The following is a 25998-nucleotide window of genomic DNA, read 5'->3' as shown; positions in this document are numbered from 1 at the left end:
TTGCTTTACTTGTTTTTATTTTTAAATTTTTATTTATTTTTTTTAGTGGTCCCAGGTTTCATTAAGATACTGCACAGCTTCTCAGAGAGGACCCCACATTAGGCAGCCTGGGCCCCAAGCAAAGCATTTACTTTTTGCAATCAAATAGAGGGACAGTATAACCAGAAACAACTTAAGACACTCTTGCCTTGGTCTTGGACCTGAAAGAAATCCAGGCAGTGGCTCATCTGACAAAGCTTTCTCTTTGGGATAGGTCATTCCACCCTCCTGGATCTGGGAGCCCTAGGAGCCTTTCCACAACCCTGTTGCCCTTCTGAAGTCATTTCCTAAAGGGGGAGAGAAGCCTACAGACACATTTCCACTCAGTGACAGACAGGGAGCTGAGACCTGAGAGTCCCCACTTGTAAAGAGCCCAGCCATTTTGGAAACAAAGCCAGGGTGTGGCAATATTAGAGTAGACGTGTACACAGGTGCTTTTGTTCTAGACAGCATTCTGGCAGAAATTAATCAATGAATTAGCTGTACACTCTATGATAACAGTTTACCTCCTAGATATATATTCCAAAGGAATCTGCACACATTCCAAAAGGTGCAAAGTAGATGCTCACCACAATATTATTCTACAGGGTGGTGGGAGGTTGGAGAGCATCCATGACCCAGGGAGTGACTATTTAAAAAGTGGTGGGGTTAGATACATGCAGTTAGATACAATGGACTAGATATTCACAAGCAACATGGATGCCTAGGGATATAAGTAACTGATTGAGAGTGTATTATATAGCAGAATATATAATATTCACTTGTCAGAATATATACTATTCACTCTGCCCATATATCAACAATAAACATTTTGCAAGAAAATTTAGCAACAAAAAGTTATACTTTAGCTATTAGAGTAGTTGTCCATGGGGGATGGAATGAGAGGAGGAAATGCCAATAATAGGCAAAGGCAAATTTAAAAATATATGTCCGAGAGAGGAAAAGTTCAGGAAAAAAGAGCAGCTTCCTGAGAGAACAGTGATGGTAGTAGTCAATGCTTCTACATTTTATTGCGATAAATAACAACGTTTGTGTTATTTTGACTCTTCTGAAACTGTGTGTTGGTTAAGGATATTTCATGCTCTGTGTTTACTTACTTCATCCTTAAATCCTTGAAAACCTCTGACTCACTCCAGAAGTCATGATACAACCCTCATTAAGCAGTTTAAGAAGGAAAGAACTTTTAATTAGGTGGTTGGATAAAAATTCAGACTCATAATGGATTATGTAAGCTTGCTGCTCTGCAATAATTTCTACTACTAAGTGAATCCGTTGAGATTAGCTCTCTCTGATAGCCTAATAAATAAATGCACGTATCAGAGAAGCATTCTTCCTTTTATTCATTCCTCTAATTCATTTACCCAAAACTGACAACTCTGCAGTTTTGCAAAAGCTTGACAAGTCCTTATTTATCTCCCTTTGATACTATTTTATGAACATAACAGGTATTTCTTCATCTCTCTATTTGTGAAAGTCTAAAATTCCTAATTAGATTTGCTTTGTTGATTGGAACCCCCAGAATTATCCTTTATATAACATTCATTACATTTTTAATGAAAGAGATATATGCCTATTATAGAGAATTTGGTATACACATGTAAGAGGCATAATTTGGAAGGTTATAAATGAAAGTGGGCATTTTTTTCCCTCTGTTTTGTCTGTAATTAATCTTGTCTTTCAGTAGACAACATATTCTGTTCCATTTCAGGGTATTCATTCTGTCCCAGAAATCATTTTTATTTTTTTTCCCTGTGGAATTCAAATATCATCCCTAATATTGGCAAATTTAAAGCTTAGTCACTTTGCTTTAAATACTTTTTTTTTTTTTTGGAATGTATCTACACACTCCCCAATCCCCACACTAAATCTTAAATGTTTTTGCTCTACTTTCATAATACTTTTGGGCTGATTTCCCCTTCATGTTCTGCAGAGATAAGTATTCTATTCGATATCTTTGTTATCCCAACTACCCATATGCCAGGTCTTTCATTGTTTTTTTCCACATCACACATAAGTGTGTGAAACCTTATAATTTTATAATAGCACTTAATATATAGTAGTCAAAATTTCTTCTTTCCACACTATCCTTGGTATCCTGCCATATGAATTGTATAATCACCTTATCAACTTCCAAAGTAATCTTGCTTAATATTGATTAAAATTGCATTGTACATACAAATTCATTTGGGAGAATTTTTTCATTTGGAAGAATTAACATCTTTATAACATTGTATTTTAAATTTATTTAGGATATACTTATATCCCTCAGTCAAGGTCAGTAGTTTTTTGTTTCTGTTTTAGATAATCTCTAGCTGATTTCTTGATTTCTAAGCTTTTTTCTTAGCTATGTTTTTTATGTGCACTTTTTTTTTTGAAGACTTAAAAAACAATTTTTTAAAAGTAATTTCTATATGCAAAGCTTAAACTCACAACCCCTGAGATCAAGAGTTGCATGCTTCACCTACTGAGCCAGCCAGGGATCCCTTGTATGTACTTTCAAATATGATTTTATTATACTTTTGTTGATTATTCCTAATTCATATAAATACAAATTTTAATATATTTTTCATATTTGTCCACCTTAATATGCTTTTACCATAGATTATTTTAGCTTTTTTGAAAGATAATTGTATCATATAAAATGTGACAGTTTTTTCCTCTCTATTTATTATATGCCATAGTTTTCTTTTCAGATTTTTTGTCATATGTTAGAGTTCCCAAGTTTTTTTTTAAAAAAATAATGCTAGTAAATATTTTGATCATAAATTTTAATGAAATTGGTTCCAGATATTTACAATAGCATGTAAATATTGAAGGTTAAGACTAAGGAGTGATTCTTAATCAAACATTACTGAATTACTAGGGGTGTCCGATTTTAATTTCCCCAAAACCTTGGGAGTACCTGAGGAGGGGGTGTGTGTGGAAAGATAGAAGTACAAAATGTAAATACAGAAGATGGGAATATATGCCTAACCCTAGGTTGGTTGGTTTGTTTTGTTTGTAAGAGAGGAGCTCTGATCAGGACTATGCTGCTTTTACTTCAGAACTTTCAGCAAATAACCAAAGGGGGTATTTGGGTTGGTGACTCTCTACAGGTTGCTAGATAAACAGTGATGTTTACCAAATCCACACAAACTAATCGCTGGGCATGAAGAGCTAGAATATAAATATTAAAAACCAAGTATGGGCCAGACATTATAGTAGACAACATAATTCTCACCAAATATTTGAGAGGTAAGTGTTGACATGTGTTTTCTTTATTAATTCCTTCCCTCATACATACACAGGCACACATATGTGCATACACTCCTGAGAAGTAGATACTCTTCTCATTTTACAAACAAAACAAAACAAAACAAAACAAAACAAAACAAAAAAACCAAACTGAGCTAGTACGACAGAGTAACTTGTATACAGTTACTTAGTTATTAATACTGGTATTTGGATTCAAAGTTTTCGTTTCTATTTACAGTCATTTTCATTGTAAGATAGGGATCCTGCCACTTGCACCACTTTTGACTTAATGGTAACTAGAATGCATACAGTGCTGTGGTAATATCTAAGAGAAAGGGAATAATTTCAGCAGAGGAAATTCAGTAAGGCTCTCTGTGTACAATTTAGGATGCTAAAAATTATCTCAGCAGTGGATATTTGTGAATCAAAACTAAGGACACACTTCTTTTTTAAACATGGTAACTTCAGAATTTCGTTAGCATACATTTAGATCAAGAAAATAGGATTGTGTTTGAGAATTCCTGGTAGCATTTGTAAAATCTGATAAATAAACCCTGTTAAGTACCATAGGTTTCTGTAAACTCCACTGCCCTTCCATTATAAATTTCTGAAACACCTAAGCTGATTTGTTTCATATACTAAGTAGTGAACCTGCTATAATTGTAGTATATGGTAAACTGCTGTGAATCTGAGTCCACAGACTTAGAAAAAAAAAATGTGTGTGTGTGTGTATGTGTGTGTGTGTGTGTGTGTGCTGTGTTTTCATTCACCATTCATTTCTAATTATTGAACATCCACTTTAGGTCTAAAATCCTGAAAGCAGTCCTTAATGTCATATGTTGTGCATATAGTTCTAGTTCCTTTCCTGGTATATGTAGAGTGTGTGTGTGTGTGTGTGTGAGAGAGAGAGAGAGAGAGAGAGAACATTTTAAGAGAATTTAGGCTGCATAAATAGAAATATGATTTCCAGGACAAAGCATGCATTCTTTCAACTCTTTTAGTGGGTGGCACATGTATATTATTTAATAACGGAGCATAAAATTCAAGAGTAATATTGACAAACACTGGTGCTTGGACAAGATTCTTCTAGTTATTGGATGAGACTAAAACGTTGCCACATTCGTATTTCAATGACTTTGGCATTTTATGTTTCAAGAACATGAAAACCAGGGAGACACCATAGCTGCCTTCAAACATTTGAAAGACCATCAACGTAGCAGAAGAAATGCGTGGATTCTGTGCGGCTCAGCGAGGCATATGAAAACCAAAGGACAGAGATTACTGTAGAGAGAGAGAGAGAAAGCAAGAAAGCGAGAGAGCGAAAAAGGGATGCTGGGAACACGCTCAAAGGAGCACACTGAAAACACACCGCCAGAGCGGAATGCTGGGAAAACGACTTAAGAGAGGGGGATGCCGGGAACTTCCGTCAGAGAGGGATGCTGGGAACTTCCGTCAGAGAGGGGGACGACTGAATGCTTCTTCAGAGAGGGATGCCGGGAACTTCTGTCAGAGAGGGGGACGACTGAAGGCTCCTTCAGGGAGGGATGCCAAAAATACACATTACGAGGGGGGTGGGTGGGGGGTGGGGAAGAGGCTGGAGGAGGCGGCTTCCCGAACTCCGAACTCTCCGTCTGAGGGGGATGCCAGGAGCTTCCCTCAGAGAGAGGATTTGCGAGAACGTCCTCAGAGGAAAGGATGCCAGTCACGCTAGTCAGAGGGATTCTGGGAACAGGTCGTCAGAGAGAGATGCTGGAGACACCTGTCTGAGAGGAGCATGCTCGGATCACATCATCAGAGAGAAGAATGCTGGAAACATGAGGTGAGAGGGGGACCCTATTTCATGAGGTAAGAGAGGGGGACCTATGGGAGAGAGATGTTGGGAACGCACATCAGGAAGAAGGATGAAAAAAATTCAACAGTGAAAAAGATATGAAAGCTATAACCACTTGATTTTTCGGGGAAAAAAAGATACGTTGACCTTCGCAGGCATTGAGTTTCTTGTTATTAGAGGTATTCAAACCGAGCCATGACCATAACATGTTGGGAGGAATTCAGTCCTTCAGTAGAAGATGGGATTAGATAATCTTTGATATCTTCTCACTGCATATGTGATTGTATATTTAAAAAAAAAAAAAATCCATTCATGATCAATTCCTCCTTTTCAAGATGACAATTTCAATCATGCTCAGCACTGATTCAAACCTTAAGGCTTTTGCAACCAGAACCAACACCCTTTCCAAAATTCAAAGGTTTTCTTCCTGCCTTTCTCCCCTTGGCTAACATAACTTCCTGTTTAGCAGAAGGTTGGGGGGAGAGAGCCCAAAGGTATCATACACATCAAAGAGCTCTTGAAATATAACATTTTGATGAGTTAAGAAATAAAGCAGTAAGAAATAAGTATAGATTAAATGTCTTTTAAAAAAATGGGTGTTAAAAATTGATGGAACAGCACCTGGCAAATCACACTGAAGGTTTTTGCCAAGCCCCCAATATTTGAAATATTCTTTGTTACACTTGACAAAGTCAACCCCGCTGAGTGTCTCAAAAGTTATTGCCACTACAGGTTGGCAAAGCAATCCATAAATACACTCTCCAAGTTTTCAAACAGTTTCTTCAGTTCAGAAACAAAATACACTCCAAATCTAAGTGAATGAGGATTTCATGGACCCCTTCCAATAGGGGGAAATAAATATGGAAAAATACAGCTATTAAATAGCGTCAGTGATATAATTATTTTCCTTCTAATCAAAGAACTCATACTTCAGTTTTTATGATATGTTGTATATACTTGTTGGTTTTGTTGTTACTTTACTGTAAGGAGTTATATTGCTTTGTATATACTGTTCTTTCTGAAATCACAGCATTACTATTATGGAGACTATCTTGCTCCTTCCCTCCCGGACAATCTTTTTTTCTCTCCCCATCAACTGACCCCTCTCCTATATTCCACAGTGTCTCTTCCAGGAGGTGCATCTATCTTTCCCTTTTATTCTTTTCATTTTTTTGTTGCCTGAATCACAGTAGGATGACAATAGGATCTTCAGCAGCCATATTGAAGTGTGAAGTAAACTCAAGGACAGATGCCAAGGACTGAGAATGGTCATTGGTAACTATGAAGCCACCATACCAGTCCTAGATTGACCCTTCCAAACTCCTTTTATTTGGAGAAGATACATAAACAAGTTTTTGTTTAATATACTGTCGAGTTTTCAGTTAAATGTAGTCAAAATTTATTCTATGAATCTAATTGGTCTATCAGTGGAATCAGAAAATAAGCTAGAAATATCCCTATTTATTTCTCTTCCTCAGTCCACTGACTTCTATTCTGGAAATCATTCACTGATTCTGGAAAACAAGTAACATTCTCATTTATCTATTCTCTTTTATCACCTCTGTGACAACATTTACAGGAATGTTGTAATTGTTGGATTATTTGTCTCTCTCTTTCACTTACTGCACAGGACTGGTGTACCCAAATAATAAACAAAGAGATAGAGGGCCTGGAATGCAGGAGATAATAAATATACACTGAATTAGTTAATTTTTAAAAAGATTTTATTTATTCATTTGATAGAGACAGAGAAACAGAGAGACAGAGAGAGAGAGCACGAGCCAGGGGAGGAGGCAGAGGGTGAAGGAGAAGCAGACTCCTTGTTGAACTGGAGCCAGATGTGGAGCCCCATCCCAGAACCCAGAGATTGTAACTTGAGCTGAAGGCAGACACTTAACCATCTGAGCCACCCCGGCACCCCTCACTGAATTAATTTATTAATAGAAAAGTCTAAGAAAGTAGGAAAGCTAGTGTCCCATAATAGGAAAATGTGGTAGCTAATAATATGGCTTACTCACCATGCTGACAAAACAGTACCCATGGGGATCCCTGGGTGGCTCAGCAGTTTAGCGCCTGCCTTTGGCCCAGAGCACAATCCTGGAGTCCCGGGATCGAGTCCCGTATCAGCCTCCTGGCATGGAGCCTGCTTCTCCCTCTGCCTGTGTCTCTGCCTCTCTCTCTCTCTCTCTCTCTGTTTATCATGAATAAATAAATAAAATCTTAAAAAAAAAAAAGCAGTACCCATGATGAAAATAAAAGCTCAACAAAAGGAAGGAGAACCAGGATATCGAGGAGGGTACAAAGGCAGCTTTTAGGCAAGTAGAATGACAGAGACCTAGGCATTGTGGCATGTTCATAGACACCTCCTTACAGGACCAAGGTGGCAGCATATTGATGGCAGTCAGTATAGAATGTTATGCAGAATTGATGCAACCTTATTTAGTGATTCTTTAATTCCTCCAAGCGTTAGAATGTTGGGATGTGATTGTCACAAAAGGAGGGCAGTTGAAGATAAAAATAGCAAAACATTTTCTTAACATTTTGTTTTTCTACTCTAATCTTACTCTGTTTGCAGTAATGATAAATTGGTAACAAAAGACTCTTTCTAGTCCATTGCCTAAATCATCAGAACCAGAATTCTTCTCTATGTTTCCAAAATAATAGAGTACTTTAGAATTTCACCCTAATTCCTTTTCACTTTTATTTTATATATGTATATCCCATGGTATCAGTTACCACCCAGATCCGGTTAAATGAAAGCTACCAATATGCCTCCATTCTTCTCTATATATACATGTGAAACCTCACTAATCAATAGACACATATTTTTCACTATTAAGGAATTTTGCCTCAAATTCTGTTTTCAACTCAGAACTCTAGAAAAATCCTGTAATATTTCAGAGTAGATAAAAATTTAGCCATTCCTGTGCCATGTATTGAATTTCACCAAATATACATCTTCACTAGATCTCTTTCCTGAGCTTCATACGCATAGATACAACTGCTTGTATGTCTCAAACTAAAGTCTGAAATGGACTTCAATATTTCCCTTATCACTCCAAATTTCTCGTATGTTTCTTCTTTTGTCACTATAAATGCTACCAGGATCCTTTGAGTTGTGTCTAAGCAAAAATCGCAACATTGACTTCACCTTGTTTGTTCTCCTCATCCCCACATATAATCAGTTATAAACTCTTGTCAGTTCTACCCTTAAATATATAGTTTTCCACTACTCTTCTGTTACTGCTTTACTTCAGGGTTCCAAGACTGCTTACCTAAATTAATAAAGTGGACTCAAGTTTTGGTTATTTCCATGTATCCTCCATATTGAAGCCAGAATAATATTCCAAAATGCACTTCTCTTCTTTTTATTCTGTAAAATTTTCCCATTGACCTTAGGATAAAGTCCAACTCCATCATAAAGTTTGTAAGTATCTTCATGATCTTCTTCTTTTTTTTTTTTTTTTTACAATATTTTTAAGAGTTTATTATAAACTAGTTTCACAAGCTACAAGGAAGTAAAAGGACTATGTACAGCCTTACGGGAAACAGGCAGGGAGCTGAGGAGGGCCAAGAAGAGTCTAGGACCTTGGTGGGTGCATTCCTGGGGGAGAGGGCCCTGAAAGGGAAACCAGACAATCGTGTGAGACTCCAAGAACAAAGGCATAACAAACCATTGTTGTTCCCATTTCCATCCAACTCTACACTCTAGAGATTTCTAGTATTTTGTGTATACTATTCCTTCTACTTGCTAACTCTTCTTCATCTTTTGATACATAGTTTATATGTCATAGAACACTTTCGGATCTATATGCTCTTCCTTAATTTATTCAATAAACACATTTTGAGCATGTATCTAATGCCCGGGCATTGTGCTGGTAAGTAAGAATAAGAATAATACTATTCTTGGAGCTCCTGGGTAGCTCAGTTGGTTAAGCGTCTGCCTTTAGCTCAGGTCATGATCCTTGATCATGGGATCAAGCCCTGAGTCAGGCTCCCTGATCAGCAAGGTGTCTGCTGCTCCCTCTCCCTCTGCCCCATCTTGTGCTTGTGCTTTTTCTCTCTCTTCCTCTCTCAAATAAATTAATAAATTCTTTTAATAAAGAATAATACTGTTCTTGTATGTACACCACTATTAATCTACTTGAAAGACATTTAGTAAATAATAATTGCAGAAATAGCTATTTATAATAACTGCTGGATAAAAAATATTTTTAAAACATTATACAAATAATCTTTGTATCTACTGACTGTTGTGCCCAAGATCGTGAATCCGAGAAACCACCAAGGAGCCGACACCAATGCAAACACAGGAGGGTTTATTTACAAGCTCGAGCCTGGGTCCAAGTATACCCTATGCAGGGGAGCAGGGACTTGGACCGGAGACTAAGAGGCTTAGCAGCTTTATAGGGGCCAGTGGCCAATGGGATATGCAGAAAGTTGCACGGTCATGCTGGTCTGGACACTTGCAGGTGGCCGATTGAGTTACATTTTACCCTAAAGTATCCATTTGATCTGGCCTATCACTGAGCAGATTTCCGATTAGGGTGTGCCCTGGTCTTTGACTAGGGTGGGGCAGTACCCTAAGCAATAAGCAGGTCAGCACAAAATAGTCAGTCCTGCTCTGGTTGTCCAGGGGTAGGGGTTTTTGTTAAATTTCCTGGGTCCCACACTGACCTTAGAGTAGATGTCCTTTACTAAAAGGAAAACTAAAAAGACACACTTGCAATAAAAAGACACACTTGAATGACCTCCCATTAATGTATAAATCCAAAGCCAGCAGGCACTCCCTTACATAAAGGGTACAAATGGATCTTAACTGTGTGTCTGTGTGTGTGTGTGTATAAAAAGAATCCTGATCTTGGTGGTGGTGTGTGTATGTGTGTGTGTGTGTGTATAAAAAGAATCGTGATCTTGGTGTACAGAGCTCAGGGCAAGGGATGGAACAATTTTTTTTTTTTTCCTAAGGAACTGAGGACAGTGGTGAGGAAGGGATGGAGCTAAATACCACTTTCCTCTCTATGAGAATTAAAATTCAAGAAACTTGTCAGAGTTTACTGGGTGAACTTGCCTAATGTTCACTGGCAGGGAAAGATCTTAAAGGGGAACTCACAGTGAGGGAACAGAATCTAGGCTGTTAACCTGGACTCAGAATTCATGAGCCTGAACTAATTCTGAAAAAACATATACATGAAGCTTGAGGACTCTGTGCCTAGTTCTTTTGTCATAAAACCTGGGCTTTGGGCAACATGAATGTAATCTTGTAGCTCATTTATGGGCTAAAAGAATCCTGAACTGTAGGAGTTTAACCAGAGCCCTCTGTATATGACCTGTGTTTAAAAATGATACAAGCTGGCACAACCAAAATCTTGCTATAAGAGTACTACTTGGACATCTTAGTTGTATCCTTTTAAGCCTGGCCTTTGTTTTTGTTTTTGTTTTTGTTTTTTTTAAGCCTGGCCTTTGTAATTACTCCTTTGGACTGAGTAACCATTAGGGTACTTGGGTAATTCAGAAATAAAGAGGTCTCAAGAGAACAACAGGGCACTTCCTACAAAGAAAACCATGTGAAATAAATAATTACAATATTATGATTTCTGTATTTCAAATTAGTGAAGTATACCAATTGCTGCATGAGTTGTGAAAATTTCTATAAAAAGAAAGTTTAAAAAAAAACACAGATGAGTTGTTTTTTTTTTTTTTCTTTAGGAAGTGGGGAACCAGAGGTGTGCTTGAGCAAGAGATTGTTGTGATTAGACATGCATGTAAGATATGTAATTCTATGCATAGGATGAATTTGCAAGGGATGAGACATCTGGGAATACCCAGCATTGGAATAAATAGGGAGGGTTATTTCTCTAGTCACAAGTTAAGATGGGTTGCATAGTCTATTATCCTATTTTAAAAAATCACCTACTCTCCCCAAAGAACATCTATAGTTATATATAAAAAAGAATAAAGCAAACAAGTGAACAAACAAAAACAGAACAGAACCAAAATAAATTTTGTACAGCTTAAATAAGAGAATCATCCTAGGGTTTATTCTTCTACTTCCCTCTGTAATCAGTCTTAAACAGAAGAGCCGTGAAGAAACTTGTCCACACTTACCAGGGGTGATCCGTGAATGTAAACTTAAAGACTGATAGAATTAAACAAAACTTCCAAGATAATATATTTCAAGTCTCTCATTTGCAAATGAAAGACTCAAATTCTGGGAGGAAAAGTACAGATCTTGAACCAGAACCAGAATCTTTTGATTTTGATTTATTGAGAATCTTTTGATTTGGAAGGGGCAGGGTGTCTGAGAGAGAGAGTGAACCTTTACAGACTATGAAAGGAGAAAGTGCTGATCTTTTGCTTTCTCAGGGCCAGGCTCCATAAACTGTAATTGGGCAGATCTGGAACTGCTCTCAATTTCTCTGCTGCTACTAAAGGCATAGCAGGGCTACTCTGTTGACACTGATGATCAGGATACTAGCAGAGGGCAGCAAGAGGCGCTTCTCTACTCCTCTCCTGAGACAAAGCATAACATGACTTCCTGGGCACAAGGAAAAAAAAAATCCAGCTCATTTTAAAAAAGAAAGTTTTCTCTGACATTTTGCTCCACTCCTTGCACGTTTCCCCTCTTGTCTTCATTTCTCAGCCTGACCCTCTCATCTCACCTTTGCCCATAGGGTCAACATAACTCCATGGTTGACACTGATTTTTCTAACAGCAGCAATTTTAACCCAGTAAAAGTATCCCCAAAGCACAAAAGGTATCAAATTAAAGTGCCTCTCCAACAACTTGATACTGTGACTAATTCACAAAGGCATAAAAGGAGGAATGTGTTGTTTTGTTCTTGGCTTTTGCAACCAAGTGTGTGTTCATCTGCTCTTGTCTCACTTTTTAGCTTTTATGAATAATCACTTGTAAAATGTGATGTTTCTGAATCAAAGATTCACATCTTTATATTTGTTCCATAGTCTAATATCTGTCTTCATATTTTGCTGCTATAATTATCTTTCTAGAAAATGTCATATAAGTTCAAATGCACTCAAGGATATACCTCTCTGCTTTAACTTATTTGTTATTCCTTAAATTTATCATAGAAAGTTTCAAACATAATAAAAAGAACAAAGAATAGTATAATTAGTAACCATGAGCACTTCATCGGTGTTCAGTTTTCATCAACTTTTTTTTTTTTTAAATTTTATTTATTTATTCTTGAGAGACACACAGAGAGAGAAAGGCAGAGACACAGGCAGAGGGAGAAGCAGGCCTCACACAGGGAGCCCCATGTGGGACTCGATCCCCGGTCTCCAGGATCACACCCTGGGCCAAAGGTGGTGCTAAACTGCTGCCCCAGTTTTCATCAACTCTTATCCAATACTGTTTTATTTATTCTGTGTTTCCTCCTTTCTGTCATCCCATATTCTTTTAAAGCAAATCCCAGATATTATATATTTTTTATTTGTAAATATTCTAGTATGAATATCTACAGTATAAGGAATCTTAAAATATATATATATATATATATATATATATATATATAAAATACCAGACATCTATGCTACCTAAAAAAATTAGTAAGTCCTTCCTATTGTATATTTCAGTTATGTTAATAAATATTTAAAATTTTATTTAATGTAGATTCAAGACAAGTCTATTCACTGTGATAGTTGATATGTCTTTAGTTCTCTCCCAATATGTAGACTGGCCCTATTTCTTTTTCCATTGAAAATTATTTAAGAAACTGAATCTTTGAGCTATAGGTTGTCCCACAGTCTGAATTTTAATGATTATATTTCCCATAGCATGTTTCAGATTTTCTGTATCTTCATCATTTTCTAAAAATTAACCAAGATTTAATCAAGAGATTTAATTAGATTTGGGTTTGGTCTTTTTGAAAGTTGTACTTGTTTAGGTAGTGTAACATACTTACACCAGGAAGTCTCTAATACCTGGTTATCTTTATTTTTAACTGTATTTTCTTCCCCATTATTAACTTTTTCATGACTAGATTATTTAAATTGTATCAATTAACATTAAAAGTTCTTTTTTTAACATTAAAAGTTCTTATGACAAACCTCAACTGTGTATTTTACACAACAAATTACATTGTTAAAGTTGTCCTCTTATGCAACAACCAAAAACATGTAAATGATGGAGAATAGAAAAGCAAAACTGATAAGGGAGGCGATGGATTATGTATCTGGAAGAAATTAATGGATATTTCAAACCCTAGCTCTCAAAAAATAAATATGAAACTGTAAGGGTACTCATAATTCTGGGTTCGCATCATAGTTCCAGCTTACGCTTCAGTTACATCCCAAAGAAAAAAATGTCTCTGTGTTGATGTTAAAGATGGAAGTACCCAATAATGTGTACTTTTGAATACCCGGAAAAAATACCAACACATATACACACACATACATTCATATAAATTATTATTATTTTTTAAAGATTTTATTTATTTATTCATGAAAGACACACACACACACACACACGGAGAGAGAGAGACAGAGACAGAGACAGAGACAGAGACAGAGACAGAGAGAGGCAGAAACACAGGCAGAGGGAAAAGCAGGGAGCCCGATGTGGGACTCCATCCCAGGACTCAAGGATCACACCCTGAGCCAAAGGCAGGTGCTATGCTGCTGAACCACCCAGGGATCCCCACATTCATATAAATTAATATATACTTTTTGTTGAAATATAGCATGTATAGAAAAAGATACAAATTATATGAGAGCTTGATTAATGTTTTCAATTTGAAGTGTCGTGTAATCAGAACTTACATAAAAAACATAATGACACTTTCACCCAGGTGCCTCCTCAGATTCCTTCCCTTTTTTTCTTTTTTAAAGATTTTATTTATTTGAGAGAGAGAGAGAGAGAGAGAGCACAAGCAGGATGAAGGGTAGAGGGAGAAGCAGACTTCCCCTGAGCAGGAGCCCAATGTGGGGCTCAATCCCCAGACTCTGGGATCATGATCTGAGCCAAAAGCAGACGCTTAACCAACTAAGCCACCCAGGCTCCTTCCTATTCACCATTTTCTTTTCAAGGATAGCAACTATTCTGACTTCTTATACCATACATTTGTTTTGCTTGTTTTTGAAATTTACATAAGTAGGATCATACAATCTACTTTTTGTGTCTGGCTTCTTTTTGTTTGTGATATCATATTACTTGTGATTATGTAGTAGTGCTGTTTTATATAGTGTTTTGTTGTATAATTATAGCACAATTTATTCATCCTGCTCTTAATGGATAATTGAGAATTGAGTTATTTTTAGTTTGGGGCTATTACACATAGTGTCATTGTAAACACTTTTTATATGTTATTTTGTGAATATACACATAAATTTCTTTTGAATATATACCTAGGAGTGAAATTTAGGGCTATAAGATATGTGTAAGTTTTGGTTTACTTGATATTGCCAAAGAGTTTTCCAAAATTATATCAGTTTACATTTTCACCAGCAGCATATGAGAATGCAAGTTGATTCACGTACTTACCTATATTCAGTAGGCCTATCTTACATCCTAGGCATTTTGGAAAGTTTTTAGTGGCATGACATAATAGTTTTTGTTTTTCTTTTCTCTGATGTCTAGTAAAGCAAACCTCTCTTTTATTAATTGTTCAAGGCTTTTGCCCATTTTTCTATTATGTTATCTATCTTTTGTTTTTATTGATTTTTAAAAGGGCTTTTTATATATAAAATATATATATATTATATAAGGGCTATATATATATATATATATATATATATATATATATATATATGTATGTCATTAGTTTCTAATCTGGAGGTAAAGATATATGAGGTATTATAAGAAAGAGTAACTGTGTTCTGTGACTTTTATCAGTTTCTCCACTGCCAAATTTAGCTGAGCACATTAGCTATTATTCTAAAACTTACCTGAAGCATTGTTCCTTAGTGATAAAGGGTTTTTGCTTAATCTTGTATGCATAATTAAAATTTATGTTTTCTTTATGTTTTCTTATTCAGCAATTTAAGAATCCTTTCTTTCTGATCACACATTTGCAAATAGAAAATGGTGATGAGAAGTTGGGTGTTTTTTTTTTTTTTGGCCCTATCACCTTTTTTTTTAAAAATCATTTACATCTCTACTAGAGTCTAAACACTAGAGGTCCTAGTTAGCTGTGATGCATAAAATAGTTGATTACTAAATCAGTATTATGAATTACATACAAATCACAGCTATTAAATTTTTTTCTGCTGTTTACTTTTTTAAGTAAATTTACAGACTGATATATAAAAGTAAATCAAACAAAAAGCAGAAGGAGAAAAAGGAATTACATCTCCTGCAAATACTAGATAGTTATGTGCCTGAACCATTTATTTCACTTCCCTGGCCCACTGCCTTTGTATAAAAAAAGGGATAATAATTCTCTTCATACATAGTTTGAGACAATATAACATAGAAACATATTTTAATGAAAATGACATTAAATTTTTAGGTGGCATCATTAATCTGTCAAATAACTCATAGACTTACTGAATACTGCAATTAGAATACATTTTAATAGATTATTTTAAAGGTGAGGAAGTTAAAGTTTATATTAGATTAGATGTCCAAGGTCTTATTGTTAGTTTCTGAAATGTAAATTTCCCCCCCCTCCATTTATAACTTACAAATATTGAGTTGCAACTATGTCCCCACAATCTAGGACATCTAATGAAACCAATCTGTTACTTTCTACTATGATTTTCATATATAAGCCAGAAGAAAATAGCAGTTAAAGATTGCTAAATTGCTGGAGCTTCCCTTTTGCAGAAATGTAAATAATTTAAATATAAGCCAAATGTTTTTCAGATGAAGTATGATCATTTTATTCATTTCCTCAGAATCTAGGAAAGAGGGAAAGTTCTTGAGAAGAAAAAACAAGTAGAAAATAAATTTATTTTTATTTGTGTGTCCAGAAATTTACATAAGTAGTTCAAATTGTATTCAGACTTTCTTCTTATATTTATAGATGAACAAGCAAGACATTAAAGATATATTTACATATTTAATCAGATCTTTAAGGGAAGAGTCCAGAGAACCTCTAAATCTTAGCCAATACCCTTGTTTGTGAGGGAAAGACATGGAGTGAAAAGAGTGGAAGAGAGAAACCTGAACTGCAGTACACTGGAGTGACAATAGCTCCTATGAGGCAGCACTACAGGTACTGTGGTAAACATGGCACCATCTTCTGGAATATCACAGACTGCCTGACCATTTGATCCAATAGTTGGACTCTAGGAAAACATGATATTAAAGGCACCAAAACTCTGCAATCATTAATCTAGGCTTATTGGGTGGAGGACATGGAGGACACAGGAAGAAAAGCCTCAAAGCCTTGTTCTGCCTTTAAGAGGTAGGGCACCTATAGCAAGAAACACCAGAGACTGCAAAGATTAGTACATGGGAGAATAACCCAGTGATTTGGATAGCATAAGAAAACAAAAACAAAAACAAAACAGCTGTTAATTCACTTGGTGAATTAAGACAAATGGAAAGAAAAAAGAAGAATCCTAATTTTCTTGAAATCTCAGAATAAATCTCATCAATGTGATAAATTATACTAGTGTGCAATTATAAAGATTTGATAGAAGAAAGTAAAATAAAAGCTACAGAGTAATTGTAATAGTGGCAAGAACAGTTAAAACAGAGAGAGATTTATTATAAAAATAATTTATGCAAATATTATGGAATTCTAGAAAACTCTTACTACCAGAATATATATAGAGACAGCCTTTTCTTAAAATGATCCCCCTTTTTATTACCAAGATTGAACAAAGACAAGAGGAATAGGGATAGCTAGCAATGAAAATGTCTCTCTTCAGCCAATATAATCCCTTGGGAGAAAAGATGGGAACCTATTGAATGATACATATTTTCCCATCAATTGCATATGTAACTATTTTGTCATCATTGATAGATATATGGGTTTAATTTACCTTTTTAACAACTGGCATATTGCTTGGTGTTTTGTTCGTTGGTTTGTTTTTGGCTGTGCTTATTTGCCGAGCTCCTGGGGCTCACATTTATGGGCTAAAATAGCCCATTCAGATATTTGTAAAGGTATCAAATTGGCTACCTATGTGTCTGCCAAAATACAAATTAAGTAAAATGCTGGCTCTAAACTAAATATGCAAAATGGTCAGCTATTTTTAATATTGCAAGGTAGTTACCTAGCCACCCCCACTTCCTTCATAAAATACAGCTCTCAATGGGTGAGTGAAGTCTTGCATTAGTATATTACAATCATCTCTTAATGGGATATAAATCTTTTGGTTTTGAAATACCATTTTAAAGTTGTCATTAAAACATGATAGATTACCAGTTCTTAAGACATTTAATGACTCAGTGTGAAATTGACCCAGTTGCCAGGTTGATAAGGGAGCAACCTATTTATATCTCCTTAATGAACATTAAATGTCTTTCTGCAGTGATGAAGTAGGGGATAGTATTACAAGAGGTCTGAAGATGTCAAAGGAAACTGGGCATTCTTGTAAGGGTCACCCCCTCCTCTCAGCTCCCATGACACTCTGTGTGCCACAAGTAGGATCTAGTACCTTGATCATCTCTTCAGGAAAAGTTAATTGATATAAGAAAATAGGTGAAATATGTCTAATTTTAGTTAGGCTACACCAGCCTCCTAGCACCACAGTTTGAAACCTAGGTAATATTTTTGAATACTTTTCCCTTATTCCTATATATAATGAGACATTAAATTCTGTCCATTCTACTGCCATGTATTACTTCTACTATTTTTTCTTTCAATTCTCATTGCCACCTGCTACAAAGCATTATTTATCTCTGCCCTATACCATTACCACAATCTTCTTTTTAACTAGTCTGCCCAATTCATGTCTCTCCCTCATCCCACCTATTTTAAATAAAACAACCTGATAAATCTAATGTCTGATATTGACATCGATCACATCAATCCTTGCATAAAAACTTTATATTAACTCCTCACTGTTTAAAGAGGAAAATTCAAATTCTTGAGCATGCATTTGAAGTGAGTATTACCTTTCTAGCCTCATTTCTCTCCATTCCATTACTTACTCTAAGATCTAGATCAGTGTATACATTTTTTTTTTTTTTGTAGTTGTTCAAACATACTTGAGGACTATGCAACTCCCATCTGTAATGGTGGCTCACCAAGATAATGATTCACTGATAGAGGGAGATGGGCAAAGAGGATCAGATAGATCAGTTTCCAGAAAGGTGTATCCCTTCTTCACATGATACAGGTTCCTCTTTCCTCTTCATTCTACCCTTCTCCTTTTCTTCAAACTTCCTCTATCCCTGCAACCTACAATGATCTTCCCTTCATTTTTCTCCAACCAAATGTGAGACTCACCTTCAATGCTCCATTGAAGGATAAAATAAGCTATATAAAAACTACTTACAATGCAATTTTAAAAATATATGTTAGAAATCATATTATTGAAAATTTTAGTAGAGCACACTTGCTGTCCACTAAAATCTGCTCTCTATTTTGGGGCCCTGTCTAGGAACTATTTCCTAGCTTTTCCAGCATTTAGGCCATAAACAGATAATGGTATATGCCATTTACAAATCTGTAAAAGCTTTTAGGTGTGTTCCTCTTTGCATACTCTATGTTCTTTCTCCTTTGCTAGTTAAAAGAGGACAGTGGCAAGCCACCAAGTGGATGGAGTTAGAGGGTCAGTAATAGTATCAGCCAGAGTTCTCCAGAGAAACAGAACAAATAAGAATGAAAAGTATCTAAAGGTATTTATTTCAAAGAATTGACTCATGTGATTGTGGGGCCTGACAAGTCTGAAATTAGTAGGGTAGGTCTGCAGGTTGGAAATTTAGGCAGGATCAGATACTATAGTTAAAAAAAAATTTTTTTTTAAGATTTTATTTATTTATTCATGACAGACACAGAGAGAGAGGCAGAGACACAGGCAGAGGGAAGAGCAGGCTCCATTCAGGGAGCCCGACATGGGACTTGATCCTGGGTCTCCAGGATTACACCCCAGGCTGAAGGCGGCACCAAACTGCTGGGCCATTGGGGCTGCCCAGATGCTATAGTTTTGAGGCAGAATTTCTTTTTCCATCGGGTAAACCTAGTTTGTCTTTAAGGCCTATCCACTGATTAAATTAAGTCCATCCACATTATGGAATATAACCTCCTTTATTTAAAGTCAATTGATTGTGGATTTTAATCACATCTACAGAGTACCCTCGCAACAGCACGTGGGTTAATGTTTGATTGAATAACTGGGTAGTATAGCCTAAACTGACACATAAAACTATTACAGGATTCTTACTACTATGTGAAAATGAGCTCCCTTGATAATCTGAACACCCATGAAGAAATGTTATGTGAACAAGAACTGAAAGTTTATTGTTTAACACTAAAATTTTGTGATTTGTTACCTTGACTAAGCCTACCCCAAATAGTATGCAAAATATTGTTAGATAGAAATCTTTCCAGGACTACTTCAAATAACAGATAAAACAAACTTGTAATTAAACATTAAATGTTGATATGCTAGTATATTTTAATCTGAGGTTGAACTTGTTTTATTATCTTTAGCAAGTTAAGCACTTGTTAAAATGTGGATGATTATTAGCTTGCCCAAGATGGGCACATTTTCCATGGTACTATTTAAAGGTGAATATCCACCAAGCTTCATTATGGATTACCACCTCTTTGAAATTAGTGGAGTGAATTTTACTGAGGTTTTAAAAATGTTGTGATTTTGGATTAAATGTTTCCAGAAGGGAGAAAGCTGTTAGCTTGGCTCTAAACTCTTGCTATAGTTCTTAAGCAGTTAAAGGGGCAAAGTAATCACGTGTTTTTAGGATGTAAACCTCAAAATTGTGGAGGCAATTGCTTGCTTGATTTGGTTGATATTCAGCCAAAATCTATGAGCTCATATTCACTGGTATTAATATATTTACTACTACCAGAATGAAATTCAAGTCATTCAGTGTGTAGCCCTAATAATAATCCTATATGACTAGGGGCTGCTTCTTCAACATTATTTCCACCTAATTTATAATCAAGATGTTCAATTAATAATTTCAGCACTTTATGCAGTGTTAAGTCAGCTGAAAAATATGTGATTTTTCCACTTTTCATTTTTCACAATGCTGAGGAATGCATAATAACCTGACAAAATGGGGATGCCAGGAAAGCAACAATTATTAACAGACTAATGGGAAAAGGAAAGGATTTTAAAAGAAAAGCTGAAAAGTTGATTGAGTTCTGTAAAAATGTAAAGGCACAAAACTGTTGCAAAAATAAAGCAGCTATATCTAAAATACTTTTTTTTTAGTTATTAAAGATTCCATTAAAAAAGTTGATCTAGAAATAGGAAAGACAGTCACTTCTTTGAGTGCTTTCTCCATAGCATCTGCCAGAGATCTACTGAAATCCCTACATTTGTTTTGACTTAGTCAATGTTTATTTGGACTATTGTTGTTTCCTTCTTTTGAGTGCTGTTTTCTATATTATTGAGCTGACCAGTTAACAAATGTTAATCTAGGTTAATTCAATTCATTATTAATTTGAATAATAGGTAATATATTTCTCTCTGTGCTAAAGGGATGAAAAGAGAAGAATAACAATCTAATAATTGTTACCATTTCACTATGCTAAGTGCTTTACATCCACTTACTTCATTGAATTCTCACAATTCTATGAGATAGATACAAACAAAATTCTATAAAAGTAAAGATTTAGCAAAATTACATTTAACTGTATTTTAAACTTGAGTATATGAGAGAACCGACTTTTAAATGGATAATAGCTATTCTTGAAAGCAGTGATTAGTCTAGTTTGACTGAAGGGTATGGATGTTGTATAGAGTTTTAAGAAATAAACCTAGAAGAGAACTTGAGGGCTATATGCCACATGTACTACTACAATAAACCTGTGTAAATAAATACTTGCCTCAAAAAATATACAGGCCACACTGTTAGGTCTTTCGGCAACTGAATCATTTGAGTTGAAGTGATAACATGATTACTACTTTAGTATTTGAGGGAGAGTAAATAAGAGTTATTCTGAAATTCACTATTTATATTATATTAGAAACATATTTCCATTTACCTAGGATAATTAATGAGGGTCCTTGCAAGAATGGAACACACAGGCAGTCCCCTTAAGGAGATCATTCGTACACTGGCAGGCCTAGATGAAGCACTGTCTGTGAGTGAGCACCTGAAATTGGGAGTAAGGGCTGGGAAACATGAAGGGAGAAACCCTGAGGACCCTAAGCGCTTGGGAGAGGGGTGGTAATAATGAGATAAAGGTCATTTGAAAAGGCAGGCATGACATAACAAATTTACCCAGTCACAATATATCTAGGTTCTGCTCTGCTTTCTTAGAGACAAGGAGGTCTGTGCCAGAAGAAAGACACTTTAGAAAGAGGACTAAATTAAGAACAGTGCTCTTACTTCACAGCTCTAGCCTTAACTGGGAGATCCAGAAATTATTTTACTATTTCTGATCTAGGTTTAGAACTGTGTTAGATGACACAAACTGCTTCTGAGGCACAGCTGAACAAAAGATGAACAAGCAAATAAGAGAATGGCACATGATAACCAGAGCAAGTGAAGTAAGTCAGAGAAAGACAGTTATCATATGATCTCACTCATATGTAGAATTTAAGAAACAAATCAGAGAATCATAAGGGAACAGAGGAAAAAATAGAAGATGAAATCAGAGAGGAAGACAAACCATAAGAGACTGTTAATCAGAGGAAACAAACTGAGGGTCACTAGTGAGGAGGGGTGTTGGGGATGTGGTAACTAGGTGATGGGCATTAAGGAGGGCATGTGATGTAATGAGCACTGGGTGTTACATAAGACTGATGAATCACTGACCTTTACCTCTGAAACCAATAATACATTGTTAATTAATTGAATTTAAAACAAATAAAAAAGCTTTCTTTCTTTTTTAGATGAAGAATTGTTAGAAATCCTAGAGTTCAGGGAAGTGACAGGTAAGTGGGCAGAAGAAAATTTTGGAGAGCATTTATCCCAATTCCCCATTTATTTTTATGGTGGGGATAATTTTATATTTATAAATGTGGAAACTGAGGTCCGCACAAGCTTAGTGACTTGCAAGAAATGACAGCGAATTAGTAATGGTGTTGTTAAGCAAATATCCCACTATGCTGCACTGCCTCTAAAATAAATCTAAGGAAATTTTTTTTTTTCCAAAAGATATGAGTACAACATGAAGATTTTATGTTAAAGCTATAAAACTTTCTGTTGATGCCAAATCAGCTTTGTACATGATTGGCTCTTACTGATGAAGCAGGAAATTCATGATGAAAATTAATTTCCTTGATATCTAAGAAGCCAGAAACTCCTTGAAAAGTAAAACAAGAGATACCATTGACTTTGTTGAATATATTCCAATGCCTAATGTACTGAGAAGTCTAAATCTTTGAGGAGGTAGTGTTATAGATTTTCTTTTATTAGATAGAAAAAAAATTAATTTTTTTTAAATAGACAACTCCAGAAGTGAAAATTACTTTTTATGTAAACTCAGCCAAGCTGTTTGGAATTGTTATTGAAAGATGGCCTCAATCGTTTTCAAGGTCAGGTGAGAGTGAAATATTGTTCCCCTATTAATAATTTCTAGTCTGTTAACAGACTGTTCAGGAAGACTTGGGACACCTATATCATGATTTTAGTGGTGCCAAAATTCATTATTCCCAAATCCCTTTTCCCCCTCAATGTCATCAATGCTTGAGATTAAATCTTTGTACCTTTCCACTTTGGATCTCAAAGTGTTTAGTCCTCCTGAGTTCCCTTTTGAAATGCAAATATCCTCAATGAGCTAATACTTAGAGTGCTTATCAGCTAAAAATTCCCTGGAATGGTTTACCGGTGAGCTGGAAGCACATAGCCACCTAAAGCCAAAAAAAGAAAAAAAAATTATAAGAAGAAAGGAAGGGTAAAAGAAAAAAAAAAAAAAAGGAAAAGGGCAGCAAAGGTAGGATGGGAGGTAATGAAAACTGGGAGCTGGGGCTATCAAAAATGAACCTTTAGGGCAGCATAATTTTGCCTGGGGCTTATTCTGACCTCAGAAAAGATAATATGGGTTGATAAGATAAGTACATCTGTGTTAGAATTTTGTCACAGTTGTCCTGAGTGTCATTGAATATCACAAGTGCTTTAAATTAACTTCTTCCTCTACAAAAATATTTAACAATTGCTTACATGATACTAGCCATGACCTATTGAAGGATCATTCAAAATCTTTATGAATTTAGGAAAATGACCTCCAAAGCAGTTACCATCTTGTGTCACTCAGATGCACTTTGTTTATCACTATGGGGTTATTGAGTATTATATGTAAAAGTCATTGGAAGATGATGATACAAAATGAAGGAGAGCATACTATTTGGAATTTAAGAACCCCAAACTCAGTCTCTGATGACTACTAAGGCAGGTGGGTAGATGTCCTGAATTTTAAGTGAAATCCTGTATCTTTCTTAGTCTTTACTAAGCAAATGTATTATGACTTTTAAAGATTTCAGAGAGGTGGATAATGGATGTATGCCAAGGCAAGTGGAATGATTAATGAGGCCTTTCACATCTTGCTGTAGGCTCTGTTGCACCCTTATGTCTGGCTTTTGCCCCACCACTCAACTGATGATAGTTTCACAAAGCTCTATGTTAAGTAACCAAATACCTGAGGCCTGACTTTGTTCCCCCTTCTTTGTCTCTGGCGTACATATTCCCAATCATCTCCATTTCTGTAAATTTTCTATTTGGCTTTAATGGCAGGGAAGTTTTCTGATACTTTTACATTTCTGTTCTTATCTCCTTTTCCCTATTATGTAATCTACTATGACTTTGTTGATAATGTTTGGATCCTGGATCTTCCATTCTTATGAGAAATTGTAAAGTCTTAATCCTAAAATTTAAATTAGGAAGGTATTATTTTGTCATTACAACTGAGGTCAGGGAGGAAAAAAAAACTTTTTGCAAGTGATAGGAGAGTAATTTTCAATTGGTCACATGCCACGCAACCTCATAATTTCAACCACATTTACAATGACAAGTAATCCCAAAACTCTCTCTTTCTAGGAATTCCTTTCCAACCACATCCATAAAGCTTCCACCTTGGATGTCCTAAAACAATCTCAAAATTAGGATACCATAAATATATTTTTCCCCTATCTCTCTTCAAGGTTTATAATTTCAATTAATATAATCATACTTTTTTCATAATTCTCCACCAGACTCAAGTCATTGGAATGTCCCTTTCTTTGTTTCACACATTCTTTTTTTTTTTTTTTTTTTTTTTTAATGAAAGTCACAGAGAGAGAGAGAGGGGCAGACACATAGGCAGAGGGAGAAGCAGGCTCCATACACTGGGAGCCCGACGTGGGATTCGATCCTGGGTCTCCAGGATCGCGCCCTGGGCCAAAGGCAGGCGCCAAACCGCTGCGCCACCCAGGGATCCCCACACATTCATTCACGGAATCTTTTCAATACTAGATTTGTAAGATTTCTTCTATCTATGTTTTCCTCATTGCCAGAATACTAGTTCTAGCCCTTAAATATTTGTGAATAGATCAATTTTGTGCAAATATTTACTGGACACCTAAAACCTAGATGTTGGGGAAAATTAACTGCTGTGTAGACATAGATCCTATTCTTTAGGGAGTTTATAGTCTGATAAACTCTGATGGACTTTTGACTCCTCTTTCTGCCTACCTTGTCTCTAATACATCTTGCCTCCTATTACTTCCTTTTTATTTAACCAGCATACCATTTGAATCATATTTCTTTCATGTCTTAGCCATCTTCTATATTAACTGATTTTAGAAAGGTCAACAATTATTTGGGTTTTGAAGACTTCTGCAGTTTTATTCCAATGTATCTCTCTAATATAATCACCTATTTTACTTTTCATAAAATCTACAGTCATCAGACTTTTCCATTACTTGTAATTTATTTATTTATTTATTCCCCACAGCTCTTGTTTACTGGCTTGCCATCACTGATGTGAGTCTAAAACTCTTGCTTCTTCCATGGAGCCCTCCCTTCCTACCCTACACAACCTTAATAATCTTCTTCTCAATGAATTTTCCTTGCTCATCCTGCATGCTCCATCCAACATTGAGCCTTCTGTTTCTTTTTCCTTACCAAGTCATCATTTAAAAATCTATATGTTATTTATGTATTCATTTATTTATTCTTTAGAGAGAGAGCATGCACAGGCAAGGAGGGCAGGCAGAGGGAGAGGCAAAGAGAGAATCTCAAGCAGGCTCCAAGCCCTGACGTGAGGGCTCTGTCTCACAACCCTGAGATCATGAGCTGAGCCAAAATTAAGAGTCAGATGCCCAACTAACTGAACAACTCAGAAGTCCCTCAAATCTATACATTTTAATTATTTGTCTTGTTTATGGGGTATCTCCCTATTAGGATGTTAGCTTGAAGAGGGTAGGAACTTTTGTCCATTTTGTTCACTACTAAATATTAGTACCTGAAATAGCTTGTATTATATACTAGACACTCAACAAATTCTTTTAGAATGAATGAATGGATTAATTATAATTCAGTCTTTTGAATCTTTGCTACTCTAATCTGGAAAATGACTATTTTTTATATATGTTCATGTATATACATGTGTGTATGTGTGTATACATATATATATATATATATATATATATACATGATTTTTTAATATATGTAATGTAAGGAAGTCTTTACTTTGCAATTAATCACCTGTCATTAAATTAAATACACTCTTGGCAGAAATCCAAAATCTAGTATCTTATCTGTGGAATCTGGAGGAGAAGGGGCTGGGGAGAGACTTTGTTTTAATTAGAGATTTCCTCAGATTAGGGATTCTTCATCTTTTTTTTTTGTTTGTTTGTCCAGTATTG

General features: G+C 35.7%; 1 long non-coding RNA gene across 4 annotated transcripts in view; it reads left to right on the top strand.

The window, feature by feature from the left end:
• The first annotated feature begins 4451 nt into the window (after nt 1-4451).
• The window catches only part of LOC144315674 (uncharacterized), a 309221-nt gene continuing 287674 nt past the window's right edge, over nt 4452-25998 (top strand). For 3 of the 4 annotated variants that reach the window (XR_013381423.1, XR_013381421.1, XR_013381422.1), the window contains exon 1: nt 4452-5092. This is a non-coding gene — a long non-coding RNA (uncharacterized LOC144315674). The remainder of the gene's footprint in view (nt 5093-25998) is intronic. The other variant, XR_013381420.1, reaches the window with a different exon arrangement.

Source organism: Canis aureus, chromosome 6, assembly GCF_053574225.1.
Source record: "Canis aureus isolate CA01 chromosome 6, VMU_Caureus_v.1.0, whole genome shotgun sequence".
NCBI classification, from domain to species: Eukaryota; Metazoa; Chordata; class Mammalia; order Carnivora; family Canidae; genus Canis; species Canis aureus.
Note: the sequence above shows the minus strand (reverse complement) of the source record. Positions and strands in the feature narration are given on the sequence as shown.